Genomic DNA, 19310 nt, shown 5'->3' on the forward strand with positions numbered 1-19310 from the left:
GTGTGTAAAGCAGGTTTTATCTCTGTATTCTGCAATATCTGTATCAAAACCAACACTGTGGCACTCTGCCTCATATACTCCTGGGGAATGTGTTGTTTTTAGTTAATTTGGTCATTCCTTTGGAGTGAAGAATTCCAAACACTTTGAATCAGCCATCTTATTGATATCCTGGGGGCATTTTTATGACTCTTTATTAGAATACCTTACTGCTGATTAGAGTACTTGAAAACTGATAGTGAAGATGATTACAGGCTTCTGGAACTATACTAGAAAGCATTGATACCATACTTTAAACTGAATTGGATAATGTGAATTATATTTCAGAACAGTTACTATCAAAAACTCTTGAATCATGATATCTGAGAAATGTTGAGCAATTATGAAATTACTATGTTTCTTCTGTGTCAAAAAGGATGAAAAACCAAGTCACCACTCAGCTGCCAATTTTTTTTGCCTAATTATAAAATGGCTTACATAAAACAAATGACTTACACAAACAGGTCATAGACTCCTAGCTGCCTGAAAGTATTCAATTACAAAAGGGATGCTGAATTTACCGGTCAAATCATCAGGAAATTAAATTTCTTTTATAAATTTGCCATTCAGTCCACATGCCCCAATTGGTCATTTTACATATTTGCTTTGCTCAACCCAAGTTATATTTTAACTTCAAGATAAATTGTTTTCTTGAATATAAACACAAGAAATTGACAGAGGTGAACATAGTTTGAAGGATGATGTGCTGTTAATCAAGATGACTTGGAAATGGATTTCAGTTCTACTGCTACTACAGCTGAGTTATTACTTTAACTCTGGAAGCTGTGGGAAAGTGCTGGTGTGGCCCATGGATTATAGCCACTGGATAAATATGAAGGTAATACTGGACGAACTCATCTTGAGGGGTCATGAAGTAACAGTTGTGAGAGCATCATCTGCTATTTTTGTTGATATCAATGAACAATCCAGCATTAAATTTGAAACTTTCCCTTCGTCTTATACTACTGATGAATTAATCGCAGTTTTCACAAGATTCACCTCTTTGTGGACATACGAATTGCCAAGAACAACATGTTTGGCATATTCACCATTACTGGATAATCTATTTATCACATTTTCTGATTTTTGGCTAAATACTTGTAAGGAAGCAGCTCTGAACAAGGAACTAATAGCTAGGCTACGAAAAGCAAGATTTGATGTTGTGATTGCAGATGGCATCGGTCCTTGTGGGGAGCTTCTGGCTGAGCTACTGGAGATTCCTTTCATGTACACTCTCCGCTTCTATCCTGGCTACACAACCGAAAAGTATAGTGGAGGTCTTCTATTCCCTCCCTCTTATGTGCCTGTCATTCTGTCAGGATTAAGTGGTCAGATGACATTCATGGAGAGGGTAGAAAACATGATATGCATGCTTTATTTTGACTTTTGGTTCGAGACATTTGATTCAAAGAAGTGGAGTCGCTTTTACAGTGAAGTTTTAGGTAAGTTTAATAGGGTAAGATCGTAACTTTTGTAAAAGTTGAAAGAGGTACTCTGAGATGCATGTGAAATAAGAGAAATTTGTCTGTTGTAGATGAAACAGTTAAATGAGATATAAATTTGTCTACCAGATTATAGGGTCAGAGAGAAGACAATGGACAATTACCTATCTATACAGAACACTGTAGGAGATTATCCTCAGTAAAAAAATTGTTCCTTTTTTTCTTTGTTATCAAAATCACCAGTTACCTAAGAGACTGATTAATGAAAATAAGTATACTGAGGAGATACATTTTTTCACAGGAAACAAGAAATTGTTTCCCTTGATCAATTTCCTTATTTAATTCAAAATATTTATTTGTATTCTCCTTTATTTTCTTCTTGCTTGTACTGAAGTTTGGACTCAGAGAACTCAATCTTATTTGGCTTACTTATTTAGACTGTTACCTAACCACTTGAACCATGCCCCAGCCCAGCATTTTGCTACTTCATTGGAGGGATAGTTTTAAGGATATTTCTTTCTGCCCATGTTAGCTTCAGACTTCACTCTTCCAGATCTCAGAATCCTGGGTAGCTAGGGTAAGAAGTGGGAGCCACTGGTGACCAGTTTTCTGGATTTACTAAATGGTTTTCTTATTCTTTTTTTTTATTGTGAAAATACTTACAGAGGGGTTACAATTACATGGGCAAGATAATGAGTACATTTCTTATCAAGCATTGTAGCCTCCTCCTTTGTTTACCCTTCCCATTCCTTTCCATCCTCCCCCGCAATCCTCCTCCTGCCCCACCAAAGTTGTAAATTCGTTTTCGACATAAAGACTTGTACATCTCACTGTTGCAATGATCCCAATTTAAACGATTTGTTTTTTTCCCTTCCCCTCCACAAATTATACCAATATCAAATACAGTAAAAACAGGGGTTATACCGTGGGGGAGGGACATACAAATCAACAAAGAAATAATCTTATAAATGTGTTAGAAACAATCGCATGAAAGAAAAATAAACGTTTGAATACATATCTGAGGGTTCATTTCCCTAACATCAACTTATCTGACCTTTTCTACTTGACTCAGACATATACTAGTTATTGCAAATAAGGGAAACCATGGGACCTATGTTTCTTTGGGTTTGGCTTACTTGACTTAATATAATTTTTTCCAAGCCTTTCCATTTCCTAACAAATGGGGCAATGTCATTCTTTCTGATGGAGGCATAGAATTCCATTGTGTATATATACCACATTTACTTGATCCATTCATCTACTGAGGGGCACCTGGGTTGGTTCCATATCTTAGCTATGGTAAATAATGCTGCAATAAACATAGCTGTGCTGGTCGCTTTAGTGTGGTCTTGTTTATAAACATTTGGGTAAATGCCCAAAAGTGGGATTGCTGGGTCATAGGGGAGCTCTATGTGAAGTCTTTTGAGGAACCTCCATACTGCTTTCCAAAGTGGTTGAATAAGTTTACACTCCCACCAACAATGAAGTAAGGTTCCCTTCTGTCCACATCCCCTCCAGCATCTGTTGTTATTAGAGTTCTTGGTTTTTGCCATTCTAACTGGAGTGAGGTGGTATCTCAATGTTGTTTTGATTTGCATTTATTTTATGGCTAGGGAGGTTGAGCATTTCTTCATGTGTCTATTGACCATCCTTCTTTCCTCTTCAGAGAAGTTTCTCTTTAAGTCTTTAGCCCACTTATTTATTGAACAGTTGTTTCTTTGAATATTTGTTGTTGGGGGATTTAATTTTTTGAGTTCCAGGTATACTTTAGATATGAGACCCATGTCTGTTGTATGGCTAGTGAAGATCTTCTCCCAATTCATGGGCTTTTTATTTATCTTGCTAGCTATGTCCTTTGCCATGCAGAAGTTCTGCAATTTCATGCAATCCCATTTGTCTAATCTTTCTTTAATTTTTTGTGTTTCTGGGTGTGTATTAAGACAATTTCAGCCTGTGCCAAGGAGACCTAGGGTTTCTCCTATTTCATCCTGTAATGTTTTCAGAGTGTCTGCTTTGACTCTGAGGTCTTTGATCCATTTGGAATTGATTCTGGTGCAGGGTGATATATAAGGATCTAGATTTAGTTTTCTACAAGTGATTAACCAATTTTGCCAGCACTATTTACTGAAGAGGCTGTGTTACTTCCATTCTATTTTTTAGCTCCCTTATTGAAGTTTAGATGGCTATAGGACTGTCCGTTCATTTCTGGGTTTTCAATTCTATTCCATTGGTCCTGAGGTCTGTTCTTGTGCCAGTACCAAGCTGTTTTGATTACTATGGCTTTGTAGTAAAGTTTGAAATTTGGTATTGATATTCCTCCAGCACTGTTCTTTCTGTTGAGGATCGTTTTTGCTATTCAGGGTCTTTTATTGTTCCATATCAATTTTTGGATTGCCTCTTCTATTTCTTTGAAGAATGAGGTTGGAATTTTGATAGGTATCACACTGAATTTGTAGATAGCCTTGGGAAGTATTGCGATTTTCAGGATGTTGATCCTTCCAATCCAGGAGCATGGGAGGTTTTTCTACTTTCTAAGTTCTGTCTTGATTTCCTTTTTCAGGTTTTTAAAGTTTTCATCATAGAGATCCTTCACTTTTCGATTAAGGTAATTCCTAGGTATTTTATTTTTTGTGGAGCTATTACGAATGGAGTTGCTTTCCTGATTTCAGCCATGCTTTTCTCATTGTTGGCATATAGAAAAGCCATTGATTTTTGAGGGTTAATTTTATACCCTGTTACTTTGCCAAAGTTTTGAATCAGCTTGAGTAATTTGGGAGGGCAGTCTCTGGCATTCTTTAAATGCAAGATCATGTCATCTGCAAAGAGGGAGAGTTTCCTTATTCTTGAGCAATACAGTGTTTCAGCACAGACTCAATAACTATAACTCCTAATGCATCCACATTCCTTTATTTTTTATGATCTATTTTATAGACATACAATATAGTAAAGTGGTGATGTACTTGTGATTATTCTCTCTCATTTTAATTATGTTTTTTCATTTATTAAAATATTAGCCATCAATAAGGTAAATTCAATTATCTAGCCTCAATATTTAAGAAATACTTCCAGATGATATTTTCCAGCGTTTCCACATAATAAATAAATATTTTAGGCTCCTAATGTGAATCAAGTAGAAGGAAGAAATTCAGCCACAGTCATAAAGAATATACTCATATTGGAGCTCAAGAATCAAGGAACAGTTGTTAGATTGTGGAAAACTAGTTTTAGTACCGCAGAGAAAATAATTTCTATGACTATGATAGAATTATTGACACTGGAGTTTGAATATTTCTCTAATGGATAATGAGAAAGAAATGCAATAGTTAATTCTATAATTGCTTATTTTAATCATTATTTATGACTGCTAATAAACTGAGGTGACATAGATATAGTGTCTTACCAGAATGCCTTTCACACAAATGCACACTTACCATATTTCCTCGGTAGTACATTTTACCAACAAACACATTCTATGTCATTGAGTACAAATAATACCAATCATTTTTTAGAGAAATATAAATGTTATATTCAGAAACTTCTCTGTAATGTCGTTTCTTACATTTTACTTTCTCCCCTCTCCACTCAGGACGACCCACTACCTTAATGGAGACCATGAGTAAAGCAGAAATCTAGCTTATTCGATCTTACTGGGACTTGGAATTCCCTCGCCCAACTTTACCAAATGTTGACTTTGTTTGAGGACTCCACTGCAAACCTGCCAAACCCTTGCCTTAGGTAAGTAGATAACCTTATTGTTTGTGTTATTTGATTTCCTTTTCAACAAATATGGTTCTGGACCACTCAATACTAGTCTTTATAGTGAAGGAAATACAGGAAGTGGGGTAAAGCTTTCTACCAATTGAAACTAATTTTTGAACCATCACAATTTTCTAGATTTCAGAAAACTTAGAGCCATTCAGAACAAAGTCAACTTAATAAAGATTTAATGAGTCAGCACCTAGAAGGAATCCTTGATTCACTCATAAAACTATCAACTGATTAGCCTATATAAAATAAATATTAGATATGCAAGGAAACAGTTATAACTATTTCTACTACAACACTTAGTCAATTTAAAAGGATAGTTTAGAATCAATTAGTAAAAATTATGTGCAAGCATCTTGGAAAGGAAAAATTACAATATTAAAATAACATCTGATGGGAATCAAAGAAAGTTTCTCCATCACTGATAGTAAAGTATTATATGAACAATGCTCAGACATCAGTTGAAAAATGAGAATTGAAAAAAATATATAAAGAAAATAAATTAGACTAGTAAGAACAATTTACAAGAACTAATTTTTTTCTTTATTTAATAGTAATAAGTTTTTATACTGGGAAAATACCATACAGAGGGGCCACAGTTACATGAGCAAGGTAATGAGTACATTTCTTATCAAGCATTGTTGCCTCTTCCTTTGTTTCCCCTTACCATCCCTGTTCTCGCATCTCCCCCCACACCCCTTAAGGTTCCCCTAACCCCTCCCCCACCTCCCGCCAACAAAGTTGTAAAATTCGTTTTTCAACATAACATCTTCTACATCTCGTTGTTGCAATGGGTCCACCAGTATCCCCATTTAAACAATTTGTTTTTTCCCTTCCCCTCCACAAATTATACCAACATCAAATACAGTGAAAACAGGGGTTATACTATGAGAGAGGGACATGCAAAGCAACAAAGAAATCATCTTATAAATATGTTAGAAACATTAGCAAGAAAGAAAAACCATTTGAGTATTTATCTTGGGGTTCATTTCGCCTAAGATCAACTTATCTGATCATTTCCGATTGTCCCAGATGTGTACTAGTTATTGCAAATAAGGGAAACCATGGGACCTATGTTTCTTTGGGCCGGACTTGCTTCACTTAATATAAGGGGAAAATGCTAGAGAATAATTTAGACTCAAGATGGAAATGTTTGGAAATTTTATTGTACACTGGTGTCAATAACTGATTTAATACTACCTGTGCCCTTACTATTGGCTAATGGACAATTTAGTGTTTTATGTATCTTATTGTGTTTTGTGTATCTTCTTTGGTTATTGTCTGATAGTATTTGATTTTTCTCTCCTAGTTTTCTATTAATGATTTTGCCTGTCATAAGAAGGGTTTGAACTGAACTCGGACATTGTCCTTGAGCTTCAGTGCTCAAGTCTAGCACTCTAGCACTTGAGTCACGGTTCTGCTTCCAGCCTTTTCTTGGTTAATTGAAGCTGAGAGTCTCACAGACATTTCTTCCCAGGCAGACTTTGAACCATGATCCTCAGATCTCAGCCTCCTGACTCGCTAGGATTACAGGCAAGAGCCTCCCATGCTGGGCTAGTGTGTGTGTGCGTGTGTGTGTGTGTGTGTGTGTGTGTGTGTGTGTGTGTGTGTGTGTGTGATGAGGCAAAATTTTTCTTCACAGGAAATGGAAGACTTTCCCTGGGGTCAATGGTTGATAACATAACAGAAGAGACAGCCAATGAGATTGCATCAGCACTGGTGCAAGTTCCACAAAAGGTGAGATAGTGTACCTCAATAATTGTCTTCACTGAATGGACCTTCAACTCTGCAAGTTTCTGATTGCACTAGTTTCCTGGTGAAAGATGCACTGTTACTACAGCTTTAATTTATCTTAGCCAGTTTAAAGGCAAAGTAATGCATCGCAGATGCTCAGATAGTATTCAATGTGGATTGTTTTAAATTTACAATAAGTACAACATGATTCTGTCATCAGAAAAAACACAACAGCCAAAGTATGAAATTTTGTCTTTTTCGTAGTATTGTCAACAACACTTCACAGACATCCTAAAATTTTCATCTAGTCATTGCAAGAATGTTGAAGCGTCTCAATAAACTAAGCAAGTTTCATAAAGGAATTAAATTACACTTGATAAGTGACATCATACAATAACAATTATCATGCAGAGAAAAGGTTTGAAATGTTCTATATAATTTAGGGTTCATATGTAATCCTTTCCTCTAATTTTGTAATTGACCCATTTATTATGCACTTGAGGAGGTTATTCAGAGAAAGGAAAAAGAAGGTTCACTCCTCCTACCAGGTATGTATTCAGCCTGATTAATTCAGAGAAAGTAATACAGACATCCTGCCCTACAGGACTGGGCCTTGCTCATATATGAAACAAGATCTGTACAGTTCATGTGAAAAGGGACATATTCTACTGAAAAATAAATGTAGCATCAGTAAAATTTGGATTCCTTTCAGCAGCCACATGACTTATAAACTACAGGCCAGCTCCATTTCCCACCTTTAAAGATTTAACCACAATAATGATTGTAAGTTTGGATGTCAGTATCATCAATTTGTGATCAAAATTCAGCTTGCAACTTTTCCTAGATGTCATGACTAATCATTTGTAATATAAAACTAGTTTCATGTAATTACTAAAAAAGAATTAATTGATTTATCATAAAGAATTGGTTACATAGATTTGAGGAATTTGTCTTTAGAAAAGATTGGACAAAAATAACATTTATTCATGTGCTGGTCATGTGGCAGGAAATGTAGCCTTAACATGCAGTATAACAGTGTGAGCTGTTGATCTGGGTGTGCCATGGAAAGGCCCAGTCAGTAACCACATAATTGGTTCTAAGGACCATTTGTCTGTCTGTCCAGATAAATGTGCTCAACCAACATTTAAGGGAGGCTAAATGGCCAGTCTACTAGCTACAGTTTTGTGAGGCCCTTCATAGTATGAATAGTATGTTAATATCATGTACTAACTCCATAATGTCGATCATTCTGTAATATAATCTCACTTAAAATCATACTCATTATTGTGAAATTTTCACATAACTTCTCTACAGAGAGAACTGTGAAGGTAAAATATTTGTTGTAAATAGAAAGTTAAGAAGCAAATGAAAATGTGAAATTAAAATGAAATCTCATACAATGAAAGAATATTACCCTAATATCTTTTTATAAGGTTAAGAGCTAAAATTGGAAGAAGAGAGCTCGTTTAGTAAATATTTATGTGTTAAGATGTAAATCATAAGAATTTTAAGTGTTGTTATGCACCAGATCTATTATTGTGACTATATAAAAATTGTGGAATGCATTCATTTCTCATTTATTACAACATTTGTCTAAATATTGTGAAAATTATGATGATATTCCATCTTATTGAGTGTGAAAATAAGTGCAGGAAATGTCAATATACTTTTTCTCTTAGTCTTATAATAGACCTTATTAATGAACCATACCTGTTCTCTTTTCCATTCTATGTAAGTCATTTAACTGTGTGATCTCTATATTTTAAAAAGTAACATTTTGAAATTTAAAAATATTTTATCTCAACCCACCAGATTCTTTGGAGATTTAATGGAAAGAAACCAGACACCTTAGGACGAAATACTCGGCTGTACAAGTGGCTCCCCTAGAATGACTCCTAGGTAAGACTCTGAAAAACACATACTGAAAACATGAGTAACTGTAGAAGTAGTTGATAACAACACAACAGGAAAAGTACTGGTGAAGATGTATTAGTAAAAACTCAAAAATGAAACCAAACATTTTTTCCCTAAGGAAAAAAGCCTAAATAGTTGGAATTTTATCATACCACATCATATTCTTTATAATTAGTTTATCTTTTTGCAAATATATTTACCATTGATAGAGAATTTTCTATAATTACCTGAGGTTATCTCTCTGTCCTTTAATTCATCATTACATTATCCATCCTCCTAAAGTAGAGCAAGTATTTGCAATGCCACTGAAACTTGCAACTTTCTTTTATATTGAATGAGTCTGCCTTTTATGTGGGAAAAATTGCTTCGTATGAAATGATAATACACTCTATTTCAAGCACCACTCCTTCATTAGATTAGTGTACTAGTTTTAAGTTTATGGGAGCATAATCTAACATGAACATTTTCTTGCTTTGGAATTTGCTATTATCCATTATGTTGTTTTCCTATCTGATCCACAGGAAATAGTATATGCACTTTCAAATCTCAAGTCATAGAAAACTTAGGGCACAAACCATAGGAATTTTACTTACATCTCCAATTGATTAGATGCTACTGGCAGTGTGACATAAATGCAAATTAAATGTAACTCATTGGTTCAAGAATTATTATTTGGGAAACACTATTCTTTTCATTGCTCACAGTACACATTTCTCATTTCATGTCTAAGACTTTTAATGAAAAATTGTATTGAAATGCCCCTAAACCTAGGCCATCCCAAAACTAAAGCTTTCATCACTCATGGTGGAGCTAACGGCATCTATGAGGCGATCCAACATGGGATTCCCATTGTGGGCATTCCTTTGTTTGGGGAACAACATGATAACATTGCTCACATGGTGGCCAAAGGAGCAGCTGTTCAACTGGATATAAAAGCAATATCAAGGAAGGACTTTCTCAGAGCACTGGAAGCAGTCATTAACAACCCTGTGTGAGTATAACCTTGATTATGTGGATATGTGCATTTGTATGTAAGTCTGTCGGTCTCTTTGTTTATCTGAGCATTACATCCAGGGACTTGCTCATGATTAATAACCACTGTACTCTATTTGTTAGTCTGATTCTTATTTTACAAAATTGTGATTATAGATAATTTCTCACAGGAGTCTGACTATTAAAGTTATCCTCAGTTAAGACTTGATTAATTCATCAATAACCCATCATGTGTTTCACAACTCACAATAATCTTTTTGTATGTTTGTATTCATGGTGTGTGTGTGTGTGTGTGTGTGTGTGTGTGTGTGTGTGTGTCTGTGTGTCTGTGTGTCTGTATGGGGGGGGGTCTTTGTCAGTGTCTGTGTTGCAACATTGTTATGCTATACAGACCAGGATTGCCTCAAACTCGTGATTGTCATCTTTCAGCATTTGGAATGTTGAGGTTCCACAGACCCAGTTTCATTTCCAACCATAAATTGTTTTGTTCCCCAGGTGATTTCAGTAAAAAGGAATTATCAAAACCTTGAGAATAGTACAAAATTTGAAAACAGGTAAAGTACTGAAAGTTATCACTAAGAATGACAATAGCAGAATGCAAGGAAGCTTAGGAAAGCAATGAATTAGAGGCACATGAACTCTTCTTCCACAAATAACACTAAGTAACCCATTCAGTTATAACTTCCTTTCCACCTAAGATCTCACTAGTTACTTTTTATAAAATAAAAAATTCAATGTGTTTGAAAAATAGAGCATGAAGTTTAGGTGGTTTAAATTTTACTCTTGTGAACCCACATGAAAATACCTGTCATTTCAGTTTCTAGTGTTTCTTCAAAACATTCTAAATGGTTTGTATTGTTAAACAGCAAGACAATAATCAAATTTCACATTCCTAGTATAAATGCTTCCTCAAATATCTATGTTAATGGTTAGATTCTATCATTGTTAACTAACTACAGCTTTTAAAATTATCTGATTCATCCTGGTAGGAAAAGAGAACTTTTTTTTTGAAATGTATGCATATTCTTAGATATCAAGGGACTATGATTATCTTATTCAGAACAATCATAAAATAAAAAAGAAATTACCTCCAGAAGTACAAGTGAAATGTAACTGCATGATATTTAAAATATCTGAAGCAAGAATGACTTGCTATTCAACTTATTTCAATAAATAGATTAATTTCATTTATACTATTAGCAATTTCCTCTGATAGTAATACTCTGTATATAATTCTCCCCTTTCACCATAACTATAAAAATAATGTAGTGTATTTTACTTTTATTGGATATAATAGTATAGCAGACACATTGTAAAGGCTGTGTTACTTTGATCTTTTTGCGGGGAGGGGGATAGGTGGGTTTGAACTCAGACCTTAATATTTAGATGTTTAGTTTTCTAAAGGGCATTCTAGGGCTGGGAAGGTGGTTCAGTGGTAGAGTGCTTGCCTTGCATGCATGAGGCCCTGGGTTCAAGTCCTCAGCACCACACAAGCAGAAAAAGCTGAGAGTGGCTCTATGGCTCAAGTGGTAGAGCACTAGCCTTGAGCTGAAGAGCTGAGGGATAGCGTCCAGGCCCAGAGTTCAGGCCCACGGCTAACCAAAAAAAAAAAAAAACCGGGGGGGGGGGAGCATTCAAAGACTTAAGCTATGACTCTGAATTTATTCTTTGCTGGTTATTTGAAGGTAAAGTCTAGAGACTTTTCTACGATTTCCAGTTATGAGCTGTGACTGTCAGGACTACAACCTCCTGGGGTAGACAAGTTTACAATCAGGAGCCGTCAACATCTAGCTCTGACTTCCATTTTCCTACAGATATTGAGCACCGTAACATATAGTTTGTGAGCCATATTTTATCTTCCTTTGTTTTGAAAGGAAGTGCATTTTTGTATTTTTATTTGCTATACAAATACATCTCTCACATATTGTTCTTATTAAATTATGAACAGATACAATGTTGATACTGAGAGATACAGGAAATTTCTTAACTAGATAGTACATGCTAAAACTTAGCATTGGCACACATTTCACTCGTTTTTTTAATGTATTTCCTTTTTTTTTGCCTGCTGTATTACAAAAAGGATCACCACTAGTCCTGGCTGAAGCTCACCCATATCAGTGAGTTTTTTTTTAAATATAGGGATTCAAGTCACTTTACTTTCCTTTGCAATACTCTCCTTCTATAACACCTTGGAATTACCCTTAATAATCATTCTCTAGGCATGCCCATTTTCACCTTACATACTAGAAAGAATACTTCCAACACAAATGCCATGTACCTATGATGCCTCAAACTAGAGCACCCTCTTATTGGATCTAACATCATAATACTAACAATAAAAATCACAGCAATGTTAGCAAATGTCTTTGATTGTCTATCTGAAAAGATGAATAATTAAAATCATTCTAAATATAAGTACATTTATTTCTTATAATTGAAGAAGAACTCAATTATCTCTATTGATCCATTTCCTGTCTTTTTGTTGTATAACAGCAAACAAATAAAAACTGAGACCTTTCAAAAGGGCTTCATAAAAGGAAAAGGCAAGTCATGGAGGAATAGTGGAACAAGTAAGTGAAAGTTCAAGAAATAAAAGGAAGGCAAGTTGACAGCCAATGGCTGATGCCTGTGATTCTAGCTGTGATTACAGAGGCTAAGATCTGAGAATAGTGGTTTGACATCAAGCCAGGCAGAAAAGTCCCTCAGACTCTGATCTCAACTTAACATTCAAAGAGCCAGAACTGGATCTGTGGCTCAAGTTGTAGAGTTCTTCCCTTGAGCAAAAAAAGCTCAAGGAGAGTGTGAAGCCCTAAGACCAGAACAAAACAAAGGAGGCAGGGAATTTTTGCAGTTAAATAATAATTAAACAGCAATAAATGATAAAGAGAGCCTTCAGGGGAAAAAAAACTTCTTGATTAAATTATCTATCAATCTCTAAATTATGATACAATTCTAAACTGTGAACAACAGGTACATTAATAATTAATCTTTTATATTGGTGAGGATTTCTTCAATCATTCTACTTTTGTTTCTTGTGTTACAATATTTTTTATTGTGAAAATACCATACAGAAGTTACAATTACATGGGAATGATAATGAATACATTTCTTATCAAGCCTTGTTGCCTCCTCCTTTGTTTCATATTTCTATCCCTTCTCATGCCAAACCCCCTCCCCCCATTCCACCCCCCCTGCCCACCCCCCTGACTTTAACAAGATTTTTCTAAATGGTTAAATCCACGGTCATTAAGAAGGTCTTCCCTTTTACCCTAACATGTCTAAAAATGCAGCAGAAGAAAAGCATTCTCTTTTCTCTCAAATTTTTTTTAGAATCATTTGCAGAAAATTTCAATATCTATATTTTCTAGTTCATTTGATATACTTATATCAATTTGATTTACTTTTAGCTACAAAAAGAATGCTATGTGGTTGTCAACCATTCACCATGATCAACCTATGAAGCCACTGGATCGAGCTGTCTTCTGGATTGAATATGTCATGCGCCATAAAGGAGCCAAGCATCTGAGGCCACTTTCTCAAAACCTCGCCTGGTACCAGTACCACTCTCTGGATGTCATCCGATTCTTACTGGCCTGTGTGGCCACTGTTACCTTCCTTGTCTTAAAATGTTCTTGCTTGTTTACCAAAAGGTTTTTAAGATGGGCAAGAAGAAAAAGAGGGAGTAGAGCTTTCAGCACCTCAGGGAATGGACTAAAAGCCTGCTAAGGAAGAACATCCTAGTGATTTTTAGCACAATCAAGCTGGGAGGGATTCTCCTCCACATTTTACCTAAACCTATGCCTTTTGTATTTTCAAATGGATCTTACTCTTGATTAAAAATGAAGCAATGTACAATTCTAATGTCAGAGTTTCTCAAAAAGTTCTATGTCACTGATTTATGTAGCTATTATAACTGAATCAACTGAGAACTATGGAAATTTGAGTCTGTTAGTTTGAGAGAAGTATACAATCCAAAGTTTTATGGACATTTTCAGAAAAGGAATATTTTAATAAAACAAAATGAAGTGAACTCTTTGTGTGTCTGTCCAAAAAAAAAGAGAGAGATAGGGTAAAAGAGGTAACATTTTATTCAGACTACTGACATATGGGAGAGAGTTGACAATAACTGAAGTAAACTTTGGTAACTCAAAGCTAACTAAGATTTTCATAAACATAAAGAGTGAGTGAGAGGAAGTGAAGAAAGGAGACTTTCAGGGAACTACAATCTATGTGAAGATAGCCAACTACAAAAGAAGTGAAAATATACTTAAAAGGCCTGCTTTGGGTAGAAAAGTTAGAAGGTGTGCATTATACATGGTCACTGAGACATGATTATTGCTTTTGACCTATGGACAGATTTTATGAATGTAATGAATATAAGAAAATTAAGGGCAGGGAAGGTGGCTCAGTGGTAAAGCGCTTGCCTTGCATGCCTGAGGCCCTGGGTTCGATTCTTCAGCACCACATAAGCAAAAAGAAAAAAAGCCAGAAGTGGCGCTGTGGCTCAAGTGGTAGAGCGCTAGCCTTGAGCTGAAGAGCTGAGGGACAGCGCCCAGGCCCAGAGTTCAGGCCCCACAACTGGACCTAAAAAAAAAAAAAAGATGCAAGATTTTGGGCTGGGAAGTTGGCTCAGTGGTAAAGCGCTTGCCTTGCATGCCTGAGGCCCTGGGTTCGATTCTTCAGCACCACATAAGTAAAGAGAAAAAAAGCCAGAGGTGCGCTGTGGCTCAAGTGGTAGAGCGCTAGCCTTGAGCTGAAGAGGTGAGGGACAGCGCCCAGGCCCAGAGTTCAGGCCCCGCGACCGGACCCCCAAAAAAAAAAAAAAGAAAATTAAATATCGTTGAGACCACAGTGGCTCATGCCTGTAATCCCACCAACACAAGAGGCTGAGATCTGAGGATCACAGATCAAAGACAGACCAGGAAGGAAAGTCTAGGAGAGTGTTAACTCTATTAACCACCAAAAACCAAAATGGAACTGTGGTTTAAGTGAGTAGTAAACTTCAGCAAAAAGATTCCAGACCATGAGTCGCTGAGTTCAAGGCCCATTACTGACATAAATAAATAATCAGCCAAATTAATAAATAAGCAAATAAATAAACAAATAAATAAGGGATCTGATGGGCATTGTGGTGATGGCTTGATTCCAGTAAAGGCAAAACTGTATATGTTCAAGCAAACATGAGACTCTCATTTTTATTCAACTGCTATACAATAGGAGGCATTAATAAAACTAATTATGAAAGTTTCATTACAAAAGGAAATAGGAAATTACATCTACCCTTTATTAACATTTAAATGTATAATCAGTCTATATTTTAAACATAGGATACTAACAAATGTATAAAAAACAAAATAATATATCTGTGCTCTTTATTATATTAAGTATTTAACAGAAGAAAACTTTGCAGGTACTTTTTCTGCATTAATAATGAAGCTCTATATACATTATTCAAAGCAACTTCTAGTCTACTTTAATTTCTTCCTCAAATTATTATATACAATAAGATTGCCTATTAACACTAGATATACAAAGGAATATTACTCTACCATAAGGAAAAATAGAGCATGAAGTTTAGGTGGTTTAAATTTTACTCTTGTGAATCACATGAAAATATCTGCCATTTCAGTTTCTAGTTTTTGTTGTTTCTTCCAAAAATTCTAAATGGTTTGTATTGTTAAACAGCAAGAAAATAATCAAATTTCACATTCCTAGTATAAATGCTTCCTCAAATATCTATGTTAATGGTTAGATACTATCACTGTTAACTAACTACAGCTTTTAAAATTATCAGATTCATCCTGGTAGGAAAAGAGAACATTTTTTTTAAATGAATGCATATTCTTAGATATCAAAGGACTATGATTATCTTATTCAGAACAATCATAAAATGAAAAAGAAATTACCTTCAGAAGTACAAGTGAAATGTAACTGCATGATATTTAAAATATCTGAAGCAAGAATGACTTGATATTCAAATTATTTCAATAAATAGATTAATTTCATTTATACTATTATCAATTTCCTCTGATAGTAATACTCGGTATATAATTCTCCCTTTTCACCTTAACTGTAAAAATAATGAAGAGTATTTTAATTGTATTGGGTATGATAGTAAAGCAGACACATTGTAAAAGCTGTGTTACTTTGATCTTTTTGGGGGAGACTAGGTCTGAACTCAGAGCTTAAGATTCAGATGTTAAGTTTCTAAAAGGCATTCTATGACTTAAGCTATGACTCTGAATTTATTCTTTACTGGTTATTTGAAGGAAAAGTCTAGAGACTTTTCTACCATTTCCAGTTTTGAGCTGTGACTGTCAGGACCTAGCCTCCTGGGGTAGACAAGTTTACAAGCAGGAGCCATCAGCATCTAGCTCTGACTTCCATTTTCCTACAGATATTGGGCAACATAACATATAGTTTGTGAGCCATATTTTATCTTCCTTTGTTTTGAAAGGCAGGGTATTTTTGAATTTTTATTTGCTATACAAACACATCTCTCACATATTGTTCTTATTAAATTTTGAACAGATACAATGCTGATACTGAGAGATGTAGGAGATTTCTTAACTAGGTAGTACATGCTAAATCTTAGGATTAACACACATTTTACTCTTTTTTGATGTATTTCCTTTTCTTTTTTGCCTGCTGTTTTACAAAAAGGATCACCACTAGTCCTGGATGAAGCTCACACATATCAGTGAGTTCTTTTAAAATAATAGAGATACAAGTCACTTTACTTTCCATTGCAATACTCTCCTTCTATAATACCTTGGAATTTACCCTTAAAAATCATTCTCTATGCATGCCCATTTTCAACTTACATACTGGAAAGAATCCTTTCAATACAAATCCCATGTACCTATAATTTCTCAAACAAACTAGAGGACCCTCTTATTGGGTCTAACATAACACTAACAATAAAAATCACAGCAATGTTAGCAAATGTCTTTGAGAGTCTATCTGAAAAGATGAATATTAAAATCATTCTAAATATGAGTACATTATTTCTCATACTTCAAGAATAACTGAACTATTTCTATGTTTCCATTTCCTATCTTTTCGTTGTATAACAGCAAACAAATAAAAACTGAGACCTTTCAAAAGAGCTTCATAAAAGGAAAAGGCAAGTCATAGAGTAATAGTGGAACAAGTGAAAGGATCAAGAAATAAAAGAAAGGCTAGATGACAGCCAAAGGCTGATGCCTGTGATTCTAGCTACTCCAGAGGCTGAGATCTGAGAATTGTGGTTTGAGATCATGCCAGGCAGAACAGTCCCTAACACTCTTATCTCAACGGAACATGCAAGGAGCCAGAACTGGATCTGCGGCTCAAGTGGTAGAGTTCTTCCATTGAGCAAAAAAAAGCTCAAGGACAGTGTGAAGGCCCTGATTTCAAGCCCTAAGACCAGACCAAAACAAAGGAGGCAGGGAACATTTGTAGTTAAATAATAATTAAGCACCAATAAACGATAAAGAGAGACTTCAGGGGAAAAATTTCTTGATTAAATTACCTATCTCTAAATTATGATACAATTCTAACCTTTGAACAACATGCATTAATAATTAAGCTTTCATATTGCTGCTGATTTTTTCAATGATTCTACTTTTGTCTTCAGAAATTCTTGTGTTAACAAGATTTTTCTAAATGGTTAAATCCAGGGTCATTAAGAAGCTCTTGCCTTTTATTCTAACATGTCTAAAAATACAGCACAAGAAGAGCATTCTCTTTTCTCTCAAATTTTTTTACAATCATTTGCAGAAAATTTCAATATCTATATTTTCTAGTTCATTTGATATATTTACATCAATTTGATTTACTTTTAGCTACAAAAAGAATGCTATGTGGTTGTCAACCATTCACCATGATCAGCCTATGAAGCCACTGGATCGAGCTGTCTTCTGGATTGAATTTGTCATGTGCCACAAAGGAGCCAAGCATCTGAGGCCACTTTGCCACAACCTTGCCTGGTACCAGTACCACTCTCTGGATGTCATTGAATTCCTACTAGCCTGTGTGGCCACTGTTACTTTCATTGTCTTAAAATGTTGCTTGCTTGTTTACCAAAAGGTTTTTAAGATGGGCAAGAAGAAAAAGAGGGAGTAGAGCTTTCAACACCTCAGGGAATGGACTAAAAGCCTGCTAAGGAAGAACATCCTAGTGATTTTTACCACAATCAAACTGGAAGGGATTCTCTTCCATATTGTACGTAAACCTATGCCTTTTGTATTTTCAAATGGATCTTACTCTTGATTAAAAATGAAGCAATGTACAATTCTAATGTCAGAGTTTCTCAAAAAGTTCTATTTCACTGATTTATGTAGATATTATAACTGAATCAACTGGGATCTATGGAAAATTGAGTCTGTTAGTTTGAGAGAAGCATAAAATACAAAGTTTTATGGGCATTTTCAGAAAAGGGATATGTTAAGACAAAATGAAACGAACTCTGTGTGTCTGTCCAAAGAAAAAGAGAGGGATAGGTTAAAAGAGGTAACATTTTATTCAGACTACTGACATATGGGAGAGAGTTGATAATAACTGCTGCTAAATCAAAGCTAGCTAAGATTTTCGTAAACATAAAGAGTGAGTGAGAGGAAGTTAAGAATGGAGAATTAAATAGGACTACAATCTATGTGAAGATAGCCAACTACAAAAGAAGTGAAAAATTACTGGAAAAGGCCTGGTGTGGGTAGAAAAGTTAGAAGATGTGTACATACATGGTCAGTGAAACATGATTATTGCTTTTGACATATGGATACATTTTATTAATGTAATGAATATAAGAAAATTAGATATCATTGAGACCATGGTGGCTCATGCCTGTAATCCCAGCAACCCACGAGGCTGAGATCCGAGGATCACAGTTCAAAGCCAACCTAGGAAGGGAAGTCTAGGAGAGTGTTAACTCTATTAACCACCAAAAACCAAAAATGGAACTCTAGTTATAGTGAGTAGTAAACTTGAGCAAAAACAATCCAGACCATGAGTCGCTGAGTTCAAGGCCCATTACTGACATAAATAAATAAATATATAAATAAATAATCAAATAAATAAATAAGGCATCTGATGGGCATTGTGTTGAACATGTATAATCCCTGTTCCTTGGGAAATGGAGACAGTATGGTGATGGCTTGAATCCAGTAAAGATAAAACTCTATATGCTCAAGCAAAAATGAGACTCTCATTTTTATTCCTACTTCTATACAATAGGGGAAGTTTTCAGTAAAATTAATTATGAAAGTAACATTACAAAAGGAAATAGGTAATGACAGCTACCCTTTATTAACATTTAAATGTATAATCAGTCTATATTTTAAACATAGGATACAAACGAATGTATAAAATACAACAATAATACATCGGTGCTCTTTATTATATTAAGTTTTTAAAAGAAGAAAACTTTGCAGGTACATTTTTCTGCAC

General features: G+C 35.1%; 1 pseudogene; it reads left to right on the plus strand.

Annotated features, from left to right (window-relative positions):
* Nucleotides 1–749: 749 nt before the first annotated feature.
* On the plus strand, nt 750–18156 carry LOC122106889 (annotated as a pseudogene).
* The last annotated feature ends 1154 nt before the right edge of the window (nt 18157–19310 follow it).

Source organism: Dipodomys spectabilis, unplaced genomic scaffold, assembly GCF_019054845.1.
Source record: "Dipodomys spectabilis isolate Male_0828 unplaced genomic scaffold, ASM1905484v1 ptg000043l, whole genome shotgun sequence".
Taxonomy (NCBI): domain Eukaryota; kingdom Metazoa; phylum Chordata; class Mammalia; order Rodentia; family Heteromyidae; genus Dipodomys; species Dipodomys spectabilis.